The sequence below is a fragment of the Canis lupus genome, chromosome 37 (assembly GCF_003254725.2).
Source record: "Canis lupus dingo isolate Sandy chromosome 37, ASM325472v2, whole genome shotgun sequence".
NCBI lineage: Eukaryota > Metazoa > Chordata > Mammalia > Carnivora > Canidae > Canis > Canis lupus.
In genome coordinates, this window is record NC_064279.1 from 15,260,869 (window position 1) to 15,280,285 (window position 19,417).

At 40.8% G+C, this 19,417-nt stretch overlaps 1 long non-coding RNA gene and 1 pseudogene across 1 annotated transcript in view; both read left to right on the plus strand.

Annotated features, from left to right (window-relative positions):
* The first annotated feature begins 2,842 nt into the window (after positions 1-2,842).
* On the plus strand, positions 2,843-3,673 carry LOC112656663 (tetraspanin-6-like; annotated as a pseudogene).
* A 4,160-nt stretch (positions 3,674-7,833) lies between these two features.
* LOC118353479 (uncharacterized) overlaps positions 7,834-19,417 on the plus strand; it is a 40,587-nt gene continuing 29,003 nt past the window's right edge. The window contains exon 1 of the long non-coding RNA XR_004812530.2: positions 7,834-8,521. This is a non-coding gene — a long non-coding RNA (uncharacterized LOC118353479). The remainder of the gene's footprint in view (positions 8,522-19,417) is intronic.

Below are 19,417 nucleotides of genomic sequence, written 5' to 3' on the forward strand. Positions count from 1 at the left end.
GCCTTGGACCACTCCTAGTATTAACTGAGTTTGGATCCTCTGGGAAGATAATTATCAAGCCTAAGCTGGCAATGCAACAGATTCATGGGAGTAACCTTGTGAAATAGAAAAAGGAGAGAAAATAGGAATAGGCAGGAAAGGAGAGAAAGAAGGAAGATGGATTAAGTAGGCAGAGCTAAATCTCAGCCAGCTCCATGAAGAGCTCTGGCATAAAGACAGCTAGTAGAGAGGTTCTATGTTGTGCAGATTACCAGCCCCTCGTATACCTGCCATGCTCAGTTATTGGCTTGGGGTGCTAGGGAGAGTATGGCACATCCTGGAGGTGCTGTTGGCTAGTGGCACTCCTTATGCTGACTGGCAAGTTCTTTCTCAAAGGCAGATCCAGGTGGTGCACACCTATGGCTGCCATCCCACATCAATTATTTACATATAAACCAGGTGTGGTAGGTTGATAATTTTTCTCAAAGCTCTATCTACCACCCAATCCCTGGAACTTGTGAAACGCCTAATTCATAAAAAGAGTCTTTGCAGATTTGATTAAGGATCTTGAGATAAGATTATCAGGGTGGATCCTAAATGCCATCACTAGTGTCCTTATTAAAAGGAGTCAGAGGGAGACCACACCTAGGCATGCATGCAAACACACACAGAGAAAGCAGTGTGTGAAGACAGAAATTGGGGTAATGTGGCCAAGGAATGCCAGTAACCACCGGAGCTGGAGAAGAGGAGGGGCAGATTCTTTCCCAGAAGTTCCAGAGGGAGTGCAGCCCTCCTGACACCTTGATTTCAGACTTTTGGCCTCCAGCACCGTGAGAAAATAAATTTCTGTTGTTTTAAGCCACAAGTCTGTGTTTGGTTGTTAGAGCAGCCCTAGGATACAAATATATCAGATTTATACTTTCTTTTAATAGTTTTAAAAATTGAGATATAATTCACATGCCATAAGATTCTCCCTTTAAAAATGTATAGTTGGGGCTCCTGGGTGGCTCAGTTGTTTAAAGAGTCTGCCTTCAGCTCAGGTTATGGTCCCGGGGTCCTGGGATCGAGCCTCGCATTGAGTTCCCTGTTCAGTGGGTAGTCCTCCTCTCTCTCTGCCCTTGCTTGTGCTCTCTCACTCACTCTGTCAAATAAATAAATCTTTAAAAAATGTATAACTGATTTTCTAGAATGGTAACAAAATTGTGCAAGCTTTACCACTAATTCCAGAATGTTTCATCGCTCCCAAAAGGAACCATACCCGTAAGCAGCAACTCCTCATTTCCCCTTACCCCAGTCCTTGACAATCATCAATCTACTTTCTATCTCTGTGGATTTGCCTGTTTTGAACCTTGCAAATCGATGGAATCATACAAATGATTGGCCTTTTGGTCTTTCACTTAGCAAAATGCTTTCAAGTTTCATCTATATTATAGCATGAATCAGTACCTCATTCCTTTTTTTTTTTTTTTAGAGTTTATTTATTTATTCATGAGAGACACAGAGAGAGAGAGGCACAGACACAGGCAGAGGGAGAAGCAGGCTCCATGCAGGGAGCCTGATGTGGGACTCGATCCCAAGTCTCCAGGATCAGGCCCTCGGCTGAAGGCGGTGCTAAATTGCTGAGCCACCTGGGCTGTCCTCTCATTCCTTTTTATGGCCAAATAACATTCCATTTGTTTTGAGATTTTAAAATTTTATTTGAGAGAGAGAGAGAGACAGAGAGAAAGAGAAATAGAGAAAAAGGAGAGAGAGAGAGAGAATGAGCAGGAATGGGGAGGGGCAGAGGGAGAAGAAGAAGCAGACTCCCCACTGAGCATGGAGTCAAAGACGTGGGCTCGATTCCAGGACCCCAGGATCATGACCTGTGCCAAAATCAGACACTTAACCAATTGAGCCACCCAGGGTGTCCCAACACTCCATTCTCTGGCTCTACCCCATTTTATTTTCTATTCATCAGTGATGGACATGTGAGCATTATTTTTTTTTAATTTATTTATGATAGAGAGAAAGAGAGAGAGAGAGGCAGAGACACAGGCAGAGGGAGAAGCAGGCTCCATGCACCGGGAGCCTGACGTGGGACTCGATCCCGGGTCTCCAGGATCGCGCCCTGGGCCAAAGGCAGGCGCTAAACCGCTGCGCCACCCAGGGATCCCGTGAGCATTACTTTGTGAAATACAATTTCAATAGCAGGATTTTTCCTATTATAACTTATGTTACCTAGATGTCAGTTTATTTTATTTTTTAAATTTTTATTTATTTATTCATGAGAGACACAGAGAGAGAGGCAGAGACATCGGCAGAGGGACAAGCAGGCTCCCCACAGGGAGCCCGATGTGGGACTTGATCCTGGGACTCAGGGATCACGCTCTGGGCTGGAGGCAGATGCTCAACCACTGAGCCACCCCCAGATGTCAGTTTAAATCATTCTTCTTAATATTTTGAGTAAATCCCAATTCTGGATTTGAGAATCTACACTATTTCTACAGATCCAGAGCAAGGAGAGTGAGAAAGACTTCTATTCTCAGTCACCTCTGGCTCCTGTGTCCTGCATCGATTGGATTCTTTCTCTTTGTTCTGAATACTGAGTTGGGTGCTTCGTTGTCTGTATTAATGCGATGCCGGTCTTGGATTTGCCTTTTCCTCACTATCAGTTCTAACTTCAGGTCCAAGTGACAAAAAGCAGACTTCAGCCTAAGCAAAATAGGACTTCAGCATCTTGAGCAGTGATTCTCAAACTTTTTGGACTCAGGACCTCTTTATACTCTTAAAAATTATTCAGGATCTTTATACTCTTAAAACTTATTGTTTACATAGGTTATATCGATTGAGATTTACTGCATTAGAAATTAAAACTGAGGCAGTGGGGCAGGGTCGTGGGCTAGTCATGGTGTCCCCGTCTGGGAGGCTGCAGACCAAACCAGTCATTACTTGTTTCAAGAGCATCCTCTTGATCTACACTTTCATCTTCTGGATCACTGGTGTAATCCTTCTTGCCGTTGGCATTTGGGACAAGATGAGCCTGGAGAATTATTTTTCCTTTTAAATAAGAAGGTCACCAATGTCCCCTTTGTGCTCATTGGCACTGGCACTGTCATCATGCTTTTGGGCACCTTTGGCTGTTTTGCTACCTGCCGAGCTTTTGCATGGATGCTAAAACTGTATGCAATGTTTCTGACTCTCATTTTTTTGGTTGAATTGGTCGCTGCCATCGTAGGATTTGTTTTCAGGCATGAGATTAGGAACAGCTTTTAGAATAATTATGAGAAAACTTTAAAGCAGTATAACTCTATGGGAGATTATAGAAGCGATGCAGTAGACAAGATTCAAAATACGTTACATCGTGTGGTGTCACCGACTATTGAGATTGGAGGGATACTGATTATTACTCAGAAAAAGGATTTCCCAAGAGTTGCTGTAAACTTGAAAATTGTTCTCCAAGAGAGATGCAGATAAAGTAAACAATGAAAGTTGTTTTATAAAGGTGATGACCATTAAAGAGTCAGAAATGGGAATGGTTGTGGGAATTTCTTTTGGAGTTGCTTGCTTTCAGCTGGTTGGAATCCTTCTAGCCTACTGCCTCTCTCGCGCCATAATGAATAACCAGTATGAGATAGTGTAACCATCAAACCACGGGCTTACTATTGTCCAGCTTTAAGGACATTTACATTCCCCCCTGTAAGCTATGAAATTGCCTGGATGGAAGACTGCCTAATACTACTTAGGATAGAGTAAAAAATTCCATCAATAATAGTCTGATTCAATCAAGACATTTGTGTAAGTCCACCTTTTGTCCTATTGATGTTAATCATTGAAACCCCTGTATGACTGTGAAACACTGGAAGAGCTAATAAATTATAAATGAAACAACAACAAAAAAGAAGTTAAAGCTAAGACAATTTAAAAAATTTACATATAAATCCAATTAAAATTAGCAAAGAATGATCTACCTGCTAGCATAAATAACATGTTTTTGATGAAATATAACTGTATTTTCCCACATAAAAAAATAGCGATAAGAGTGGCATTGTTTTATGATTTTTCAAATCTTTTTTAGTGTTTGATTTAATAGAACACACTTAGATTTTCATGTCTCTGTCTGCATTCCATCTATGGCTCTGGTTGAATTATGAAGAAAATTTGCTCTCAGATATATAAATTGAAACAAAGAGGACTGTTTTAATAGCATTGTCCTGTAATAGTGAATATTTTTCTTTGAAATTACACTGACACATGACAAGTGGTAGTTTCTTAAAGATAGCTGCAGTGTGGAATCTAAAACCATCCCAATGATCTTTTTATGGTTTGCTACATTAAAATCCATTGATCGGTCTTGCACTTTGAATGGATCTTTTACCCATGCGTCATTTTGTAACATCATGCATCGGTGTGGAAAATACCATTTCACTGAGTTATGCAGATCTTCCAAATGTTGACACATTTCATTATGCAGTATCGAAAAATCACATTTGTTTATATTACTACCAGTTTCATCAGAAAGTCTTTAAATATTGGTAAGCTGTTAAGCTCACGGTGTTGGATACAGATTTCTAAAATTCTAATTTTCACTTGAAAGCTTGCATTTTATCACTGGCAACAATATTGTCAGTTGTTTTCCTTGAAGTTAAAGGCTCAGTTTATTTTCAGTAAAATGTCTGCCAAATACCCAAGTCTGAATAAGCATACTTTGCCTGTCAGTTGTTTTTTCAAATAAAATGGTAGCACATGAAAAAGCAGCCAGTCCAGTGTGCAAATTATCTGCTACAAATGCTCTTCCTGGAGAAAATTATTTCACTTTAATATAAAGTAGTTCTTCTTTTTTTAAGAGTATTTTATTATTAAAATTTATTAGAGTATTTTATTATTAAATTTTTTTATAATGAAAAAATCTTTTTATTGAAGTAGAGTTGACAGTGTTAGTTTCAGGAATACAACACAGTGACTCCACATTTCTATACATTGTGTAATGCTCAGGATCCTAACTCTAGTTACCCTCTGTCACTAGGGAGAGTTGTTACAATATTATTGACTATGTTCCTTATGTTGTATTTTTCATCCCCATGACTTATTTATTTTATGTCTGGAATTTTGTACCCTTTAATTCCCTTCACCTACTTCGTTGCCCATCCCCCACCCCAACCACCAGTTTGTTCTCAGCATCCTATAGTTCTTTATGTGTACTTCTCATTTCATTTTACAGAATATTTAAAAGACATGTTCTCGACCATCCAGATTTAATAAAAATAATAATTCATCAAGAGCCCTCTGAAGAGAAATTGTCTGTTTTATTTTGTTTTGCTTTTTATTATTATTATTTTTTTCAGTAAGTGCATTTTGGTAAAAATAAAGTGGCTGCTAGCACAGTTTGGTACCACTATCATGATATGTATTTAGGTGCCAGTGGTTTCCTTCCCCCCCTGTTTTGTGTTATCAACAGAAATGTTAGCAAGGTGAGTCAAAATCCTCAGAGAATATCTTAAGAATATTGTGAAATAGATTTTTAATCTCATCAGCCCCTGAAAATGTCTCCCAGATTTCCAGTGGTCCTCCAGTTGTGCTGCTGTTGCCCTAGCGTAGCCTTCTCCCATATTCAACTCCTAGAGGTTTGAAGTGCTCATCGTCTTAGCCAAGGAGCCTGACAGTGGAGGTTAGAGGACTGTAAATCTCACAATTGTACATTAAGTTTGGGCAGAGACAAAGGAGTTTTGAAGTTTTGACCTGTTTAGTCAACCAACTATCTATTTATCATCTGGCTCATTTGGTTATATATTTCTATCATGTGGTTCCTATGGTTTATATTATAAGCTACTGCAGTGAAATTATTGACAAATTTTTAATAAATATTTCATAGATGGTATGAAATAGATTGATGAGACAAAGGTAATTTTTTGCTTGGCAAATGAAGCTGTTCACTTCTATAGGCTCTAGAATAAAAAGTCTCTTATAAGAGGGGCCCTGGGTGGCTCAGTCAGTTAAACATCTCACTGTTGATTTCAGCTCAGGTCATGATCTCAGGGTGGTGAGCTCAAGCCCTGCGTTGCACTCCATGGAGTGTGCAGCCTGCTTAAGATTCTCTCTCTCTCCCTCTGCCCCTCCCCTTGGACATGCTCTCTCTCTCAAAAAAATAAAAAATTAAATAAAATAAAACAACTTTGATTAAAAAAAATCTCTTATAAGAACAAAAACAAGGGCAAAATCAACTTTGGTGTCTCATGTTTGCAAAATCCATTTTCATGTTCCAAATCTAATTATCATTACACCAGAATCTAAAAGCAAAAGGAATTGTTTTTGTGAATTGCTGTTCAAAATGGATAACATTTACTGATAAGTAACTTCACAGAAGTTCCTGTATTTTTTTAAGCATATGTTTCAATTTAGGCCAGTTTCAGTTTAAGCATCAACAAGATCAAAAAGCTGTTATGTGGGTGGGGAGTTCCACATAAAGATTTTTATTATGGTCATGAGAAGATATAAAAAGAGAATTTCAGTGTGTCTTCAAATGATATGAAAGGATGTGCTTTATTCTGGTAGTAGCCAGTGGGAAAAAAAATAGAAATTCACAGAAAATACTACCTTAAGGGAATTAAGATGTGATATGCAGTTGCCTTGAGAGAGAAATTGGAAGGTCTGACCAAAAACTGATAGACTCTCTTCTAGATAAAGGATTCTGTTCCTAAGAATTTAAAATCTCCTTGTCAGGGTGCTTGTCTGAAACAGTGACCTTCAAAATGTGATGCAGCTCATTCATTCCAACAACACTTTTTTTTTTTTTAATTGAGGGCCTGTTGTATTTCAGTGTACTTGATCTGATGGAAAATTATGAATATGTGTTAAATCTGAGTGTTGGCATTAACCAAATGCTTCACAATAGTTCAGCAATGTAATAATATGAGACAGAAAAATGGAAACACGGCATAAGGTTGAATGCATGTATCTAGTTCTCCACCCCCTATTTGTTTATTTTCATTCCGACTATCCTGCACTTTATCCTTTTGTTAGTTTTTCACCTCTCGAGTGGGTCTCAGGTGTAACACATCTCCCTCCTTCCTGCTTCATTTATTTATTCAGCAAATATTTATTGGTCATTGCTTGTGTGCTAGGCTCTCTGCCAAGCCCTAAGGATACAACCATGGGCAAGGCAAACAGGTTCATTTGGCACTCGCAATCTAGTTAGGACACAAAAATTAGACAAATAATTGCATAACTAATGACAGTTATGGTAGGCGTTACAAAGGAAAAATAAAAGGGCCATGAAAAAGGAAAAGTACAGCAGTAGAGATGACCTGGTCTTATACTCTGCATCGTGGGCAGTTCAGGCAGCCAGAGTCACCAGGATGATGACTAATTGTGCAAGCCGGAGGACATAAGTTAGGGTGACCAATGGCCTAGGTTTGCCTGGAACTGAGGGGTTTCCTGGGACATGGGACTGTTAGCGCTGGAACTAGGGAAGTCTGGATGACGAGATCACTGGAAGCTACCCCTGTCCCAGGACATTTTCTATCCAGAGAAAGGCCATAGCCTCCCTTGGAACTGATGAACCTTAAGAAGTACCTGGTAGTGATACAGAATTTCTCCTCCTTGCCATCTATAGGGGGTAAAATATAAAGGGACGGGTTGTAAAATGTATGAACCTGGTCACAGCAGGTGAGTCCTGAGGGCAGGTCTCTGCCACTGCAGAAGATTGTTCTGTGTGGCACTGGGGATTTTCAGTGGCCCCGAGCTCAGTAAGACTTCAATTACAGGGGGAGTTGTGGTTAAGTGGCTTTACTATGGTTACAGAGCTAGTTGAGAGAATAGGTGATGCGGGTCTGGTTTCCATGGAAACAGACTCTGAGCTGAAGATTCTGTTGCCGATGATTCATTAGAGCTTGCTCTTGGGAATGAGGAAGGCAGGGCAGAGAGAGGTGGAACAGTGATGCAGCTGGATCACAGGCGAGCCTTAGCCAGGAAAGTGGAAAGCTGGGGTGGACCTTGGGAGATGTATGGACTGGGGCAAGAGGTCTGGGCCCACCAGTCATTATATGTAGCTTGACTCTGGGAAAAAGCATAACCTTTTAGCTGAGGGCACTCCTCTTCATTCAACGGAGGCAGTGAGTGCCTAGTCCTGAAGCAGGAATCTGGGTGGCACACGGACAAGCATACCAGCCAGGCCTTTGCATTTCAGTTCAGTGTTTCCATGATACCACGTGTCACCGCTTGTCAAGAATTGCCCGTAGACATCTTTAGGCTCTTGATTTACCATGTAATTAAATAAATTTCTTGGCTCCAGAAAGATGCTGATCAATAATGTAAAATCATACAGTTGTAAATAATGAATGAATCTGCAGATGCAAATGGGATATAATTATTGCATAGTGCTTTCACTGAAGAGATACTGATTATTTCAGGTGGAAGCTGATTTTGTTTGTTTGTTTGTGGTTGTTGTTTTTTTAAGTAGGCTTCATGCCCAGTTGTGGAGCCCAACACTGGGTTTGAACTCACAACCCTGAGATTAAGACCTGAGCTGATATCAAGAGTCGGACACTCAACTAACTGAGCCACCCAGGTACCCTGAAGCTGGTTTTTATTTTATTGTTAAAGATTTTGTTTATTTATTCGAGAAAGCACAACAGAGAGCAGAGAGCACAAGCAGAGAGGAGTGAGAGAAGGGGGGAGAAGAAGAGGGAGAGGGAGAAATAGGCTCCCTCCTGAGCAGAGAGCCCACCATGGGGCGCAATCCCTGGATCCGAGGTCATGACCTGAGCAGAAGGCAGATGCTTACCTGACTGAGCCACCTGGGCGCCCCACCGTAGCTGATTTTTAAAATATAAACTTGCCCATGAGCAAAGAGTCAGATATTTAAAATAATGCCAGCATTTGACAAAACAAGATGTGGGGTGACAGTTCCTTCTGACCTGGCAAGTATTTTGTGGCCATCTAAGAAATTTCAACACAAAGCTAGCAGGAGGAGTTGAGAAAATGTGTCTAAAAACATAATTTTTAATTATTCACATCAGTTCTTTTTTTTGAGTAACATCTGTGAAGTCAAGGTTTAAGATTTCAATTGATTCAATTTGGGGCTTTTCTTAAATATCGATTTGGCCTTAAGTTAAAAAATAGTATATTTCATTATATAAGATTAGAACATTTAGAGTTGAGCCTATGATAAACAAAAGGTAGATAATTACTTCTCTGCCTCTAAACTGGATATGGGGAAATTGCAGAAGAGCAGCCATCAAACATAGCTGCACATTAGAATCGCTGGGGACGCATAAAATAAAACTTGAGGCCTCACCCTGGATATTATGAATTAGAATCTTGATGCGGGCCGTATAGCTTGTGATTGGGCCAAGCTCTCAAAGTAATTCCTATGCAGCTCGCCAGGCACCAGGCTAGGGTTCTGATTTAGTTTTGGAAAGTGCTGGTGCAAAATACAGCTTCAGTTATAGGCCAGGTTTTGTTGGTGAAATGAAACCCTCTCTTGTGGTAAAATTTGCCGTCGGAACCAGTTTTAAGTGTAGAGTTCAGGAGCATCAAGTATATTCATCCTGCACGGACACCAGCATCCCTCTCCAGGACTTTCTCATCCTCCCCAATCGAAATTTTGTACCCATTAAACGATGACTCTCCGTTCTCTCCCACTGCCCAACCATGGCAACCACGATTTTATTTTCTGTCTCTGTGAATTTGGCTATTCTAGGTACTTCATATAACTGGAGGCATATATTTGTCTTCTTGTGATTGGCTTGTTTCACTCAGTGTAATGCCTTCAAGCTTCATCCGTGCTGTAGCCGGTGTCAGAATTTCTTCCCTTTTGAAGACTAAATAACATTCCATCGTATGTGTTTGCCACATTTTATTTTTATTTTAAGATATTTAACATTTATTTGAGAGAGAGAGAGAGCACGAATGAGGGGAGGAGCAGAGGGAGAGGGAGAAGTAGATTCCTTGCTGTGCAGGGAGCCTGATGCGGGGCTGGATCCTAGGGCCCCGAGATCATGACCTGAGCTGAAATCAAGAGTCGGTCACTTAACTGACTATGCCACCCACGCACTCCTAGCACATTTCAGATGGACGCTTCCATTTTTTGGCCCCTGTGAATAATGTTGCTTGAAAATGTACAAATATCTGTTTGAGTCCCTGCCTTCAGTTCTTTTGGGTCTGTACCCAGAGGTGGCATTGCTGTTTCATATGGTAATCCTATATTTAATTTTTTGAGGAACCACTGTAACATTTTTCACAGCAGTTGCATCATTTTACCTTCATACCCGCAATGGGCCAGGGTTCAGATTTTTCCCCATTCTCACTAACGTGTTATTTTCTGTTGTTGCTTTTTGATAATAACCATCCTAATGGGTGTGAAGTGGTATCTTACTGTGTTTTGGTTTCTATTTTCCTAATGATTTGTGATGTAGAGCCTCTTTTTGTGTGCTTATTAGCCATTTGTATATCTTCTTTGGAGAAACATCTATTCAGGTCCTTTGCCCATCTTTTTCTAGCTTTATTGAAGTATGATTGACATATTAAAAATGTATCTAAGATCTACAACATGATGTTTTGAACTACATACTATTGTGAAATGCTCACCACAATCAAGTTGATGAACACATTTATCATTTGACATAGTGAACACTTTTTCCTTTTTGTGGTAAGAACACTCAGGATCTGCTCCACAGCAAATTTCAAGTATACATTACATTAACTCTATAGTCATCATGCTATAAATTCAATTCCTAGAACATTCCTCTTATAATTGAAACTTTGTACCCTCTGACCATTATCTCTCAATTACCGCCATCCCCCAGTCCCTGGCAACCACCATTTCACTCTCTGTTACTATGAGTCTGACTCTTTTGGATTCCACATATCAGTAAGATCATGCAGCATTTGTCTTTCTGTGTGTGGCTTATTTTACTTAACACAATGTCCTTGAGGCTCATCCATGTTGTAGCAAATGGCAGGTCCTTTCTTTTGCTTGGTTGAGTCGTTATTGAAGTAACTCCTGAATTCTTCATTTCAGTCATTGTATTCTTCAGTTCTAAAATTTCTGGGTTTTTCTTTTGATGGTTCTGTTTCTTTGTCACACCTCCTTGTTCATGCATTCTTTCTTTTTTTTAAAAAAAGATTTTATTTATCTATTCATGAGAGACACAGAGAGAGTGGCAGAGAGATTAGCAGGCTCCCTGCAGGGAGTTTCCTGATGTGGGATTCAATCCCAGGACCCCAGAATCACAACCTGAGCCAAAGGCAGATGCTCAACCACTGAGCCAGCCAGGCACCCTCCTGCATTGTTTCTTAATTTCATTCATTGTTTCTGTACACCAAGTTCGTTAAACATTTTTAAGATTATTCTGAATTCTATGTCGGTTCATAGATCTCGGCTTCTTCACAGCTAGTTATTTGAGCTTTGTTAATTCCTTTGACGGTGGTATGTTCACCTGATTTTTCGTGATCCTGGTAGCCATGCATTTGAGTAAGCAGTCCCCTCTCCCAGACTTTACAGGTTAGCTTTGGTAGAGATAGTCCTTCAGCAGTCTGCTTAGCTTGTGGTTTTGGACAGGTCAGCTGGGAGCATCCTTGGGCAGGTGGGGTCTATTTTTGGGTGAGGCCACTGCCCGAACTCTGAGGTGGAGGGTATGCTGCTGGCTGGGAATAGTTGGATAGGACTGCTGGCTGGTTCCCTGCCCAAGTGCAACTGTAGGATGGGCTCTGAAGTTTCCTGGATTCTCTGATCAGGCTTTGTTGGGAGGGACTGGGCACTGTGTATAGGCGGGAATATGAATTAGCTCCATTGCCTCGATAGGGCAGCAGAATGGGCCCAACGCTGGTACAATTTGTTTTGGGATGGGAATATGCAGAACTGTGCACTGAGTGCCCTGACTAGACAAGGCCATTGGCTTTGCTCTGCAGATTGCCAGAGCTAGTTGCTGGGCTCTCTGCTCACGTGCCACTATAACTGGAGCTGTGGGATGGGTTACACAGCTTCTCCAGTGCTCTGGTTAGGTTTCCTGGTCAGATGGGGCTGAAGATGTATTCAGCAGCGGCAAGGCTATGAGTCAGTGTCCTTGCCTGGGCAAGGCCGCAGAACAGGTCCCCAGGCTGGCAGAGCTCATTGTTTGGGTTCAAATGGGGGCTGAACTATGCCCCAAGTCCCCTCGCCAGACAAGGCTAACAGCTTGGCCTGCAGAAGGGCAACCCCGAGGCTGGGCTCTCTGCTGAAATGCGGCTGGGCTGTCCAGCTTCCCAAGTGCTCTGGTCAGGCTTCCTGATCTGCCAGGGCTGGGGGGAAGGTACCATCAACAGTAGGGAGGGCTAAGAATGAGCTTCTCCACCTGAGCAGGGCAGCAGAACAGGATGTGAGAGGCCAGCAAGGTTTGCTGTTTGGGGGTATCAAATGAGGAACTACATACTGAGTACCCTGGCCAGGCGGGTTCTACTGACTTTCCCCTGCAGATGGGCCAAGCCACTGGTTGGGATTTCTATTTGGGTACTACCATGAGTAGGAACTCACTCTGCTAAGATCTGAGAGCTCATTGCTGTAAGCCCTGTCCTACGTCTCCATCACAACCTGATCTCCAGTAGTCAAGCCCTACAGATTTCCCCTCCTAAAGATCCACAGGAGGCAAGACTCAAGTGGGTCCCCTGGGGAGAAACCCACAATGCTGGGAGCTAGATACTCACTTCGGACTCTCTTTTTCCTACTGGGGAAACTGTAGGGCCAGGGGGCCTCTTGGTGTGGTGCTATGCCAGCCTGAGACAGGGGTAGTGTGGTCAGTGTTTAGCCACTCTTCTTACACCTTTGAGGCAATTCTCATGGTTTCTGCAGTCCAAGTGTGTGTCAGGCTCACCCCCAGTTCCTGGTATTTTCACAATGGTGTCTTGTCAATGGATAGTTGCTAGGTGGACTTCTTAGGGGACTGAAATCAGGAATGACCTAGGTCACTATCTTGATGACTGCATTTTTCATTGAATTCATAGGATTCTTTAGCCCCCAAATTCCTCTTGGGTACTTTTTCATGATTTCCATATCTGCTGAACTTTTCAGATTGTTTATGTATTATCTTCCTGTTTTTATTGAGTTCATTATCTGTGTTTTCTTGTAGCTCACTGAGCTGCCTTAAAACAATTATTTTGAAATATTTGACAGGTGATTTGTAGATTTCCATTTTTTTGGAGTGAGTGACTGGAAAATTATTGTATTTCTTTGGTGGTGTCATGTGTCCTCAATGTTTTATGTTCCTTAAAATCTTGTGGTGCTGCCTTCATATTTGAAGAAGCATTACTGACTGGCTTGGCTTTGGGAGAGAGAAATACCCTCACCAGTCAGCTTGCCTAGGGAATCTAAGGCTCTCTGAGACCTTTACTATGGCTGTGTCCACTCCATGTTTCTTGTTCCCTCTTTGGAGAGAATTCCTTTTTTTTTTTTTAACTGTTTTTTTTTTTTTTAATTGGAGTTCAATTGCCATCATATAGCATAACACCCAGTACTCATCCCATCAAGTGCCCCCCCAGTGCCCGTCACCCAGTCACCCCAACCCCCCGCCCACCTCCTTTCCAACACCCCTGTTCGTTTCCCAGAGTGAGGTGTCTCTCATGTTGTTACCCTCACTGATATTTCTTTGGGGAGAATTCCTAAGGTTGTATGCTTTCTCTTACTCCCCCAGATCCTGGGGTTAGCCTGGGTGCTGAGAGCTTCTCATTTGTTTTCCATAGAGCAGTGCCCTTTACTGAAGTTTGTTTGCCTTCTCTTAACCCTGCAGGTTTGGCTGGTTTTCTGCATATGCTCACATGCCATCTATAAAAGCTCATTCTTGCTGTATCTGGGGGTGCACATGAGGAGCCAACCATGGCAGAGGGTGTGGGTGAGGTACTTGGAGTATGGAGAGTCTCCATGGGCCAGTTGAAAGGGTCTACAGGCAAAGCATTTCAAGTGGCTCATAGGCAGTCTTCTTGATGGAATCTATGAAGTGGTTTGTAGAATCCACGTTCCTTTGATGAATTCGGAGCCCTGGTTGCTAGGCAACCAGCTTCTCCCATCCTTTCAGTTATGCTGATCACCTCAGTATTCTGGGTGGAGCAAGACAGAAGTGGGCTTTTTGGGTAGCATGCTGCATGGCTGGGAAGCTGGGTGCTTATTCCCTTTTCCCTTTAGGAGAAATTGCAGATTGAGGGGGACTCCCTTGATATAAAGCTGTACTGCTTTGCAAGAGTGGTGACATGGTTAAGTGAACCTATTTTTCTTACTCTCTTTAACACATCCATTATTGGACTTTTTGCTCCAGTGGGGTGCTAAACTTCTCTGCTGGACTCCTAGATTCCCACAAAGGTACTCATATCTATGGGTGGTTGTCAAAATGAATGTTTTGTGGGGAGGTGATGATGGTAGAAAACTCCTATTCCACCTCTTGCTGATGTTACTTGATCCTTGCCCATCTTAAAAATCAGTTATCTGTATGTTGGGTTGTAGGGGTTCTTTCTATGTTCTGGATATCAATCCTTTATCAGATATGAGATTTGTGATTTGTGAAGTTTTCTCTCATCTTGTGAGTTGCCTTCAATCTTTTGATAATGTCTTTTGATGTACAGAAGTTTGTAGTTTTAAAAAAGATTTTATTTATTTATTCATAAGAGAGAGAGAGAGATAGGCAGAGGGAGAAGCAGGCTCCCTACAGGGAACCTGATGCAGGGCTTGATCCCAGGACCCTGGGGATCACAACTTGAGCCAAAGGCAGACACTCAACCACCAAGCCACCCAGGCATCCCTGATGTACAGGGCTTTTATTTATTTTTATTTTTTTAAAGGTTTTATTTTTTATTCATGAGAGACAGAGAGAGAGAAAGAAAGAGGCAGAGACACAGGCAGAGGGAGAAGCAGGCTCCATGCAGGGAGCCTGACGTGGGACTCAATCCCGGGTCTCCAGGATCACACCCTGGGCTGCAGGCGGCGCTAAACCGCTGTGCCACCAGGGCTGCCCTCTACAGAACTTTTAAAAGATGGAGTCCAACTGTCTGTGTTTTTCTTTTGTTGCCTGTGCTTTTGGTATTATATCAAAAAAATCATTTCCAAGTCCAATGTCTTGAAGCTTTTCTTCTGTGTTTTCTTCTAAGAGGTATTTTAGTTCTTATGCATAGTTAGGTCTTTAATTCATTTTGAGTTAGTCTTTTTATATGGTTTAAGTAGGACTCCAACTTCACCTCTTTGTATGTAGATATCCAGTTCTCCCAACATCATGCTGTTGAGAAGACTGTCTTTTCCCATTTAATGGTCTTAGCACCTTTTTTGAAAATCCTTTGATGAGATATGTTAAGGATTTATGTCTGAGCTCTATTTTATTCCATTGGTCTGTATGTCTGTTCTAATGCCAGTACCACGCTGTTCTGATTACTGTAGTTTTGTAGTAAGTTTTGAAATCAGGAAATTTAAGACTTCCAAATCTGTTTTCTTTTCAAGATTGGTTTTGCTATTTGGAGCCCTTTGAGATTCCACATATGTCATTGAGTTTTACACTTTTGCTTTTAAATATTTTTTTAAATTGGGGGCACCTAGCTGGCTCAGTTGGTAGAGCATGTGACTCTAATCTTGGGATTAGAGCTCCAGGTTAGGCATGGAGCCTACTTAAAAACAATAAATAAAAATAGAAATAACTTATAATTGAAGTATTATATACTTATTTATACTACATATAAAAAGTACATGAAATACAAATGAATTATCAAATTATCACAAAATAAATACCCAGGTAACAATCACTCAGTTCAAGAAATACAGCACATTGCCAGCACACCGGAAGCCTCTTTTTTGTCTCCATCCCCCACAACTGCCATTTCTTTTCTTTTCCGAAGGTAATGACTATCTTCTTGTCTTCTAATACTACAGTTTAGTTTTGTCTGTTTTGAACTTCATATTGGTGGAAATGTACAATAGGTACTCTTTATGTTTGACTACTTTTGCTCATCATTTGTGAGAGTTATCCATGTTTTTGCATGTAGTCATAGTTCCTTCATCTTCATTGCTATACGACTTGATTATTCACAAGCACTTTTTAATCTCTATCTTTTCAGGGGACTCGGAATTTGTTGTACTTATATCTTTGAAAGAGCCACATGTTTGACAAGATGCATACTCTCTTGGCTTCGTAATTTGTAGATTAGCTAAATTCTGTAGACCTCACACATTTATAGAATTATCCCAGGCAGCTGGAAAGGCCTTAGCCATGCTCAAAGGAAGGATATCTGGGCAGGAAAGTAACAAAATGATCTTGTATGTACCAGATATAAGTACCAATATTTGCATTTCTCCAGACACTGTCCAGAGTATGTTGCAATTTAACAGCAGAGTTGTTGTTGTAATAGTGAGGACTTAATTTAATGGCAGAATTGTAATAGTGAGGACTTCATGTCAAGCTGTAAGTGTGAAAATTTGGAGGCAGATAGACCTTTCAGTATCTCTTAAATCACACCCATCATATGGGTAGGTGACTGCTAGTTTTGAATTTATGGAATGACTGGCTCCAAACCCGAAGAAGCAAGGTCTTACTGAGCAAGTGCTTCCTATGAGGTACATCAAATTGAGCTCATATTGAAGAGTTCGTTGTCCTGAAGCAAAGCCAGTGAACTGGCATGTGAATAAAATTCTGCTCCACAGCCAGGGCCCACCAATCTCTGAACTAATCTCTCCTCCCCTCTCCTTTCTCTGTCCTCTCTCTTCCACTTGCTCCCACATCTGCTGGAACTATTTTCAGAATTCATTTTACAGGCCAACTCCTTTTGACATAACTGGCAGGTTGATTCATGTGACTGGTTAAATTAATCATGGGTTAGAAGTCTGTCATTATGGTATCACATTAGCACTATCATAACTCATATGTTGCCTTTTGAACTAATTTTCTTCCTCTTGTCCTCTGTTTAACATCTCATCTCCATTTTAAGTAAGAGGTCCTTGAAACTGTCTTTTCTGTCTTGTTCACTATGCTGGCTTAATTCGGTATCTTCATTGCTGAGCTAATTGGAGTTAGAATGTTATTTCTTCTACTTTGGAAGAGATATAAAGTGGCTGGAAAATGATTCAGAATTAAATAACATAAAAAAGAGTTAAATAACATAGGTTCTACAGGAAACTACCTTATAGCAAACACAATTCTCATAATCATCTATTGGTCATATAAACTTTTCTGATCATGATAAGGTCATAGGTCTTTGGTGATCAAAGGAGCTGTTATAATTTATTTAAAGAGACCAACCTATTTCAGAGCATAGTAATATGATCACATAAGAGAGGTTTTATAGTAGCTATTTAGCAGCTATCGTGCTTGTGGGAATAAAACACAATGAAAATATGATGAATATATAATATGAGATTCTTGAAAGTGGGACCTATGTTTGTTCACCTTTGAATACTTCGTACATTAGGATATTTGCTAAATATATGGCTGATCTAATGGCATTTCCCTTATCTATCCTCTTTCATTTATCAGTTACCTGCATAGATTTAAGAGATATTGAAAAGTCTATTTGTACCCAAAGTTTTGCCACCCCAGTTTGGCATGGTACCTGAAATTTTCACAGAAATAACCATTCCATTCCATTAAGTCATTTTCTGGGAATATGCAGATGTTAGTGGGAATATGCAGATGTTAGTACTTCTGCTTGGAAACTACTGCCTTTATCTGCCTAGTAAAATTGCACATTCTTCTTCGCACTCTCTCTCAAATAAATTAAAAATAAATAAATAAATAAATAAATAAATAAATAAATAAATAAATAAAATCCTTTTTTAAATAAAGGGGGCTCCTGGGTGGCTCTGTCGGTTGGGCGTCTGACTCCTGATTTCCGCTCAGGTCATGATCATGGGGTTGTGAGATCGAGCACTGTGCCAGGCTCCATGCTCAGCCAGGAGTCTGCTTGTGCCTCTTCTTCTGCTTCCTTTCCCCCTCAAATAAATAATTAAATAAAAATATTTTTAAAATTACTCATTATTCTTGATGCTACTTGCACTTTACCCCTTTAAAACTTCCCTATCTCCTTCCTCAGAAGGGGATATAGTACATTGTATATTTAACCAGATGGTGGCTGTCGCTGCCCCTGGTACGGCCCCCACCAACCTTGGAGCAGGATTTAATTATTCTTCACATATACCCAAAGGATATCTATTCCATACAGATAAGAGATCTAACTCAGGATTTCATGGGTAGACTGGGAACAGATTTACATATTTTAATTGTATTTCACATTTAACCGTCCACTAGGCATCTCTTTACAAGGTTCTCTTCTTGACTTCAACTAATGTGTCCTTCTGTCTCTATATTGGTTCTTTCTTTTCTCTCCTGTTCTTCTTGCCCTCTTCTTTCTTCGTCTTTCTTTTAATCCTTCTCCCAGATCTAGTCGCCTATGGTTCTACTTTCTACTCTCTAGGTTTTTATTTCCTTCCAGGATACAGAGCATATTTGTTTGTTTCAGTTGCTCTAAAACTTTCTCACTTTTCGCTCCAATTAACAAGTAACAGACTCTTAGTTACCCAATTGCACTGTCCTTAGAAGTCAAGGCATGATTTTAAATAAATTTTTTCCCTGTTGCATTTGCAATATGTTAGAGCCCATATTGTAGTGAATTATTGTTGGTTATGTGTTTCTTCTTCCTCACTGCTCAGAACTGGGAAGGAAGCATGCTTTCATTTGTAGTTTTAAGTCATCACAATCTTACAATTTATCTTGTACATTGTGCAACCATTTATTGACTGTGGTCAGCTACAAATGCCCTGAATCAGTTTGGATTCAGCTGTGTGTAACTGATAAGCTCCAAATATCAGTGGCTTAAAAATACACAAGAGTTTTATTCTTCCCTCATGTAGAAGTCTGGAGTAGGCATGCTAGGGCTAGTGCAGGGAAGTCTTAGACTTCAGGGTCCTAGGCTGCTTCCACCTTTCTACTTCATCATCCTAGTGCATGGCTTCTATCTTTCAGGTCACCTCATGAACAAGATGGCTGCCAGAGCTCCAGTCACCCTATTTTAGTTGCAAAGCCAAAGAGGGAAGCAAAGTAAAAAAGTAAATCAGAGGTTTATTTAAAGGAGTCTTCTACGACTCAGATTCTTTTGAAGTATTTTCCTAATAAACCCACTTACTTTTTGTATCTCATTGGTTGGAACTTAGTTATATGGCCATCCTATCTTCACGGAAGGCTGAGAAACGTGGTCTTTATTTTAGGCAGCTATGTGCTTAGCTGAAGATTGGAGTCTCTGCCAAAGAAGAAGCTAAGAATAGCTGTTCAGAATGCTACTAGCTGTCCCTGCCCCATCCTTCTGTACTGTCTTTTTGGTATTCCCTCTCACATGACCTGTCTGGGAAACATAGTGCTTGGGATAGCTTGGTGAGTAGAAAACCATATAATACACATAAGTCTTCAGATGCCACATGGAAACCAAAAACCAACTGAAGTCTGAGTCTTTTAGATAATGCTCCATCTCC